The sequence below is a fragment of the Triticum urartu genome, chromosome 4A (assembly GCF_056163025.1).
Source record: "Triticum urartu cultivar PI428250 chromosome 4A, HENAU_Tu73, whole genome shotgun sequence".
Classification (NCBI taxonomy): domain Eukaryota; kingdom Viridiplantae; phylum Streptophyta; class Magnoliopsida; order Poales; family Poaceae; genus Triticum; species Triticum urartu.
In genome coordinates this window covers 122,436,796-122,445,112 of record NC_141876.1, presented here as the reverse complement: position 1 = coordinate 122,445,112, position 8,317 = coordinate 122,436,796, and the positions used below count along the sequence as shown (strand labels likewise).

Sequence of the window (8,317 nt, the reverse complement as noted above, 5' to 3'; positions counted from 1 at the left end):
TAGAGTAAGTTCCCGCTGACGAGTGTTTCCATCATAGTTTTCTTCCATCTGGGCATATGTGGCTTGAACGTGCACAATGCCCCATAGCGTGTGTGAGTGGAAATCGACAAAAATCTTCTCTACTATTACAGAGAGTAGTTCGATATTTGCTAGACATCCATCCAATCTTTTTGAAGTGCTGAAAATCTCTTGTTAGTTCCAGTATAAGGGGGCTGTTTTACAAGATCGCAGAAGATATTAATTGTGTAAACGAAAATACTAGACAGACGACACTCCACGCACGATGCATGCACGATTCACAATCAGATGGATGTGAAGCGCTTTATTCTCTGATTCAATGGCTGGATGTGGAGCATCGTTCATGCATCGTTCCAAAAACGTCGTGTGTATAGCAGCTCTCTTGTGTAAACCCATGTCAAAGCAACCACGTTGTTTCATAAGCAGGGGTATTTTTTTCACTAGCCTACATTACGACATTCAGATGTCCCATACAAAAGTCAGGTCAAACCAAACCATCATTCACGAGAAATGATCATTCAAATCATTAGTTGTGATCCCTGAAGATTTCAATTTTAAGACGAAGATTACCTACACTGCGAGGCATGGGTTGACGAAATGCGGTGCGCAAGATGCTGCATGTTTCACTGTCATGGCCCCTTGTTCAACCTCGCCATGAGATCAGATTCATAGCTGCCTAGGCGTCTTGGAATCTGGGGCCAACAGTTGTTTTCCTGTTTTTTTCTGGCAGACTGCACCAATAACTTGAAATTGCAGTGGAATATTGGATCCCCAATAAGCATGAGATGCCTTGATGGCTGTCGCTTCAGGGTTCTGCTATTCCCTCTCACCGATGGTAGTCGTGATCCACCAAAACAGATTATTCTCTAGTCTCTACCATTAAGATACCTCTGAAATTTGGAGCTTTCCGTTATACACTGAGTGGATCAATGAAAATTGTGAGGGTAATAATAGTCAAGAGTTGCATAAATTAGTTTCTAGACTAATTTGGAGGGAAACATTTCGAGTTGTGCCACCAGTTACGCACGTGTTTATGCTCGGGTTCTATGCTGTAATTTTGCCAACATGCATACATTTTTCATTTTTAACCAAGACATGCCCATGCTTTACAGGGAGCATAAAACTGCATTGTATTTGTATACAGGGAGTTTTATTAGCATAGCTAAGCATACCTACATAAGAAGCAGTGGAGTTCAGAGGGGGTTCGGGTGGGGGGATTTACATACCAGAGGCACACTGTACGACTAAGGGCTTCCTCACCTAATGAGGAAACCGTGATGAAAGCATAACCAATTAATCAAGGAACAAACGCCACCGTTACATGTTTTTATGAGCCTGCTAACAAATATGCCAATCACAGTGACATTCGGTCTGAATTAAAGATTCTAAACTGTTTCTAGTGAGAACCTTCCGCTTTTCGAAGGTAACTGAGCAGAAATGCTTGCCAAAGCATGAAAGAACCGTTTGAAGTAGCCCAGGAGCAAGAGTGTGACTACATATAGCATTCTAATAAAATCTTCAGTTATCTTCAACCATGAACAGGGATTAGCAACTGCACTAACAACATTTGCTGATAATATTTAGTGCAAATGATGTCACGTTCAATGGCTAGTTAATGCGAATCAACCTAATTACATAAATGATTCAAGAACAATGAAAACATCAATGCAATCAGAAATACAGTACATAATATCACATACAGAAGAGAATAACAGACCATTCTACCGAATGGTTACTACGTGGCTTGTACTATCAGTTATAAGGGGGAAAATATCAAACAAACAATATTCTGTCAGAATATGCATGTGAATAGGAAAGAAATGTGAGAACAGAAAACGTAGTTGTTGTAGAGCACCATTTTCATTCATAATATTTATTTCTCGGTCATAGTCTCATCAGATACAACAAACAACATATGAAAAGGAGATAGACAGGACATGCTTCAGTTGTCATAGCATCTGCCCATAAAAAAATGGCAAATTTGGTCGACAGACCCCATAACCAAGGTACATAACTACAAAAGGCTACCTATTTGCACAATGACAAGTTCATCACTGTAAGACTGGGTGTTATCCATATGGGACTCGGCCAGCTACACCAAAGCGGAGATATAATTTCTTCCCTACTGTCATCTTCCAGGTTAAGAACAACTATATCCCGGGGATTCGTCTTATACTTCCAATTACATTCCTCATCATCTGTGAAATAGACACAATTGGCCTTCAGTTGCGGATATTCTTCGGTTACGCCCAAGAAACAACAAGTTATGATGCAAGCTATTTATTTCCACGAGCTCTTCTGCTTCCATATTGACTTTGTGTAACAAGACTTTATTAGTTTTAACTATGAGCTCCTCATAACCCGCATCTATGAGTTTTGCCTTCCTGCAAACTTGCAGCAGATCACCTCATGGAGCCTGAAGAAGGTAGAATACCCCTTTGTACTCACTACTGTAAATGTCAATCTCATCTGCAATTATATTCCTCGTGACGTTAGGACTAGTGAGATCAAAAGCATCCATTCTTCCGGATTTCGTGGATGCATATAATAGACCATCCATGTAGATGCATTGTTCATAGTCCCAACCCGGCGGCAGCGGGGTCCACTTACAATCTCCCACCCTTGCAAATGAAAGCTGATATCCTGGACCATGGATGAGAACCACAATGTAGCTTCCTGTGGACGGGTCTGGAAAGATAAATGCCCTGATGTAGACATGGTCACGAAGCTCGTCAGGAGCATAGCTTAACATTTCGGGCTCTAGGTCCGGATCGTACAGTTGGTCCCACAATTCATACTTAATAAGTGTGCCTTCATTGCCAAAGATTGGCTCTACATAACCAATGGTGACCACTGACGGGAGAGCAATCTGTTGACCAGTGACCGGATTGATAAGGTGTAGCTCAGACTTGTCATCCGCGGTAACTAGCCAACCATGTGAGGACCCAATAAGATACCTATTGCGGATGGGTGGATCCGGGAGAGTTAACTTGTAGACCCTCTTCTCCGCGAGGCTGTAGAGACAAGCTACGTTTTCACCAGCAGATTCAGAGGTGTAGAGGAGGCAAGGCGTCTGAGGCCGTTTGTACTGCTCAAGCTGGCTGCAGAGGCTGGTATACGCGGAGCGCCAGGAGGAGCTGACAGAAGCCGCACGCATGAGGTCAGGTATCTCCAGGAGTGAAAATATGTCCATCAATACATCCTGCGGCAGCTCCGGCAAATTTCTCACCAGAGTTTCAGTTTCCATGGGTGGTGAGACCTTTCTCAATACATCCTGCGGCAGCTCCGGCAGTTTTTTCAACACAGTTTCAGTTTCCATCGGTGGCGAGACCTTTCTGAATTTCCCCAATGAACCGGGAGAAAGAGCCAGGAGCTTAGGCAAAAATTTCAGGCCAAAATGTTCTAAGCTCATTATCCTGGCTACGCTACAGGCCTCCATTGGAGCAATTGCAAAAGCAGGTCTTTTGGGGGAAGAGTTGCTTCAGCGGCAAACCAATTGGACTTGGCTTGTATCTAATCTGAGAAGAAGCACACCGATGGCTGGCTGCACTTTATATCCAGTCGAGCCGAGGCCTCACTTGTGATCCGATTAGAAGAAGGGAGTCCCGATCCAGCGAGGATTGTTGCCGTAGAAACTCCGAAAAGATCTGGAATTCGAATCCGAGCAATTACCGCAAGGGCTCCCGTCGATTGCTCCACTGCGCCTCGGAAGGATGCCCCACAACGACGGGAGAGGGAGAACCAACTAATTGCCCGCCGCAGTGTAGCCCGACGGCTCGGCCGTCCCAGGATCCGTGAGAAGGCAGAAGGTGCCGCCGGCGGGCTGGGGCTTCGTCGGCGGCGGTAAATGGGATGCAAGAGGCGTGGTGGGATTAGCAGTGGATGGTGGCGGCGAGAAGGTGCTTGGCTCCGCCGTCTTCGTCGCAGGCGGCGGCGTTGTGGGGGCAGGTCTCGTTTGCACAGGTGACCGGAGAGGACATCAGTTATGCGACCGAGCACCGTGTGCTCCGCGCGAGCGAACGATTCCTTTTTCATTTTCCTTTTTGATTTGAAAACTTTCGCGCGAGCGAACGATTCTTTTTCTTTTTTCTTTTTAGAATAGAACCTCCGAACCAACGACCGATTCATTTCAATCGTGTTGGAGTGTGTCGCTTAGAGCAACTCCAACGCATCAATCCAAACGAACGTATGTTTTGTCCGTTTTTCATTCGTTTGGACGGACGTACACATCCGGTTTATCATCTGGGTCGGTAGGTGTGTCTAACGGGAGGCCGACCTATTTATGCCGGCGTGGCCGAAGTTGACTAAATAAACATAATTATACATACATGGCTGGCCAAACATGAGCCAAAGTCCACTTAAACAACTAGATTTTTTTAAAAAAAACTAATAAGCCATTCGCATGCTGCCTTAATAGTCTGCCTTGCCCTTGCCCTTGTCGTCGTCGCCCTCGCTGCCGGTGAGGTCAATGAACACGGAAGAAGGCCCAGCCCAACCGAACGCGGCTTGATAGGCCACCAGGGCAGCCTCCTCTGGCGTCTGCTGCGGCGCGCTCCTCCTCCTTCTCCTCTAGCCGCAGAGCCTCCTCGTCACGGCGCAACATCTGCTCATATTGCATCTATCGCTCGTCGTCGCCCCCCTCCTCGGCGAGCTAGTGCGCCTTCCAGCGCTCAAGGTGGGACGTCTCTTCTTTCGGCGTAGTGGCAGGGAGGCACGCTCACCCACTCGCGGTACTGCCTGGTCCACAAATAGGACTCCTCCGGCCAAGTGGGGGGGGGGCAGCGGTGACCGCTTGCGCGTGGGAGTTGGCTAGCGCTCTGGCTCGGGCTTGGGCTTGACGAGGGGCGGTGGCGGCACGAACAGGGGCGCCTGGACGGAGTCCCCCGCTGTTGACAAAGCAATGGCTTGCTCCAGCCCATCCCAATGGGCGTCCTCCTCGAGTCGGCTCGCCTCCAGTGTATGCTGCAGTGCCTCCTCGAGGGCGGCTTGGTACTCCACCTCCGCCTCCTCTTCCTCCAGCTCTATCCTCAGGGCGGCGGCGGAAGGTCGTGGTTGACGTGGACACCGAGCCGCCGTTGCTCCTCGTGCTTGAGGGCAAATCAGGCCTCCCAGTTGGGAGAGTCTGCGGCGTACTCGGCATCCGCCGCTGCGCCTGCGCACCTCCTCGTCGGGTACCCGTTGTGTCCGCGGAACCGCCAGCATCGGGATCCGCTGCGGATCGAGGTGCCAGTGGTGCGGCAGCGGCTGCCTATACTCCCAGTGCCACCACGCTTGGTGCACCGAGATGTGCAAACGTTGCCGACCTAGGCGGGCACGCGCCGGCGACGGAGGAGGAGGGGGAGGATGAGGCGCCGGGGGTGCCCTTGCCTTTGTCGCTTCCAGAGCTGCTGCCGAAGAGGCCCATGGCTAGGGTTTTGGGTTGTCGCCGGCGAGGAAGCAAGAAGGGGGGTGGGGCCAGATGTGTACGACAGTGGATGATGATGCCCCTCTGTGTGCCCTTGCCATTGCATTAGTTGCATCGGTTTGTGTTCTCCACGGTGATACGTGGAAGTGATAGTTGAGAAGTTTATTACTCTTGGGTGCTTGGTGCCCTTGAGCTTGTTCCTCTTGGGTGCCTTGGTGCCCTAGACGGTTGGTGGTGTTCAGAACTCAATCATTATGGTGTAAAACTCCGGGCAAGCGTCGAGGTCTCCAATTAGGTTGTGGAGATCGCCCTGAGCAATTTGACGGGTACCGGTGACCGCATCCAAGGGTTGCCAAAGTGTACGGGTTCGATGACCACCCCCAAGGGTCTTCATTTGTACGGGTTTGATGACCGCCCTCAAGGGTTCCTTAGTGGAATCACGGCATCTTGCATTGTGCGAGGGCGTGAGGAGATTACGGTGGACCTAGTGGCTTCTTGGGGAGCATTGTGCCTCCACACCGCTCCAAACGGAGATTAGCATCCGCAAGGGTGTGAACTTCAGGATACATCGTCGTCTCAGCGTGCCTCGGTTATCTGTTACCCGAGCCCTTTACTTATGCACTTTACTTTGTGATAGCCATAGTGTTTCATGTTATATATCTTGCTATCATAGTTGTTTATCTTGCTTAGCATAAGTTGTTGGTGCACATAGGCGAGCCTAGTTGTTGTAGGTTTTGTGCTTGACAAATTAACCGCTAAGTTTATTCCGCATTTGTTCAAGCCTAAACTGTAACTATTTTAAAGCTTCTATTCACCCCCCCTCTAGGCGACATGCTCGATCTTTCATATCTCCTGCTTCTCCTAACACTACTGCATGATGCTGCTAACGCGACACTACAATCAGAAACCCTTCGACGAAATTGTGTGTGATGCATTAATCACACATTGTGATGTAAAACACCGTCAAAAAATATGCAAAACGTTTGCGATGGTGGATACATCAAACACGGTTCAGATTTTAAATGTGTGTGCGATGCGGGGCATACGATTGATACATACAAACTGTCTGCGATGAGACAGAACAACAGAAACGGGCATCCATATTAAGGTGTGTGTGATATACGGCATACAGTTCACCCTGATGAACTGTTTGTGATGAGGCGGAACAACAGAAACGGGCAGCCAGATGAAGATGTGTGTGCGATGTATGTCATACATTTCACTCGGATGAACTGTTTATGATTAGGAAACACAAAAGAAACGGTCAGCCCGATGAATGTGTGTGTGATACACGACATATAGTTCACTCGGATGAACTATTTGCATTGAGCCAAGAGAACAGAAACAGTTCAACTTAACAAGATGTGTGTGACACGCGGCAAACAGGTCTGCAATCAGAAATGTGTGGGAAGACCGATAACAACATAGAAGATTCCTGTTAACAAGCTGTGTGTGTTGTGAGCAAACGATTGCTGGTATACAATTGTGAGTGATTGATAAAAACATCACCGATGGGTTCCATTGTTTCGTCCGTGTGCAATGTGATTTTCTCTATCCGCACAACATCTACGCTCTGTCTACAGAGCATCAACATATATACTAAAAATACGACATTGCATAACCAAATTAAGCATACAATTACACAAGTGACTACACACATAACATTTTCACACACCAAAGTAAGCAATTACATGCATACTAAACTAGGAGAAACGAGGATCTAATCATCTACTTCTTGTTGTGACGACGCTTGCCATTGCTCTGCTACCGGCTGGATCCCTGGCCGTTTTGGGGAAGGGGCACTTCCTCATGTCAATGATCCACCTGTACATCTCGTAGCTCGTGTACGCCTCCTTGGCTGCGTACACGACATGAGCTTTGTCGAGTTTCTCCATCCAGGCCGAGTGCTAGGCACACTTGTCCTCGTTGTAGGAATCCTTCATGTCTCCGTAGTAGGAATCGATGATAGCCTTAGCGAGGTGAACTAGTGAGTCCTTCTCATGCTTGCTGCTGCCCCAGATCTAGTATTGGCCCTGGATGTCGACAAGATTCTGGCAGGTGATGCCCGAATTCTTAAGCACCTTTACATCGTTGGTGATGTCCACCATAGCGAACATGTAGTGGGGGTTGTTGACAAACCTGGCGAAATGCTCACAAGGCCTTGTGGCCATGCAGTAGTGGTAGACGAGGACGTGATTGTGCACACACATCTGACAAAATTTGGCATCAAATGAATGTTTACATGCCGTAAAGTAGGATTAGGAATTTATTGCTATTTTTAGACATATCCAGAGATTATGCTTCGATTTTTAAGCACAGTCATCTATGTAACCAATCTTGAAGAAAATAATGGCACACACATATATGTAGGTCATTCAAAATCAATTGCGAAGACCTGGCTAGGAATTATTAGCACGAACACTAACCCTAGTCGGATTATTAGCAAAAATCATTTGCACAGATGAAATAACTAATCACTTGTACCATTCAAACAATCAATACACTACATGGGTCTAACGAAACTTACTCAGATTTCATGGATAGGGAGAACATAACCATAGGATTTATATTCCAAAAGGGGGGAGGTAGGACGCAGGAGTAACCAGAGAAACCCTAGGATGTATTTGACAAACAAATGGGTATAGATGAATAACCGGTTCTCAGTCGGCGCCGGAGTCGTCGCCCAAGTCGTCACCAGACTCGGTGTTGACCTCCGGCTCTGGCTGTGGAAGCACGACGACGTCGACGATGTCAGGGTGCAGCGATACCTCGCCGAAGGCGACGACAACCTCTATCTCCATCTCCACGCCGTGCTCCGGTGCTTCAGCAGCCCCAGTGTCGCCACTCCCTCTGATGGGGCGCTTCAGCAGCATCCTCATACATTGACGGCTTTGA

The 8,317-nt window shown here is 47.9% G+C and overlaps 1 pseudogene; it reads right to left on the bottom strand.

Annotated features, from left to right (window-relative positions):
* Positions 1-1,850: 1,850 nt before the first annotated feature.
* LOC125553690 (F-box protein KIB4-like) lies at positions 1,851-4,071 on the bottom strand (annotated as a pseudogene).
* Between the last annotated feature and the right edge of the window lie 4,246 nt (positions 4,072-8,317).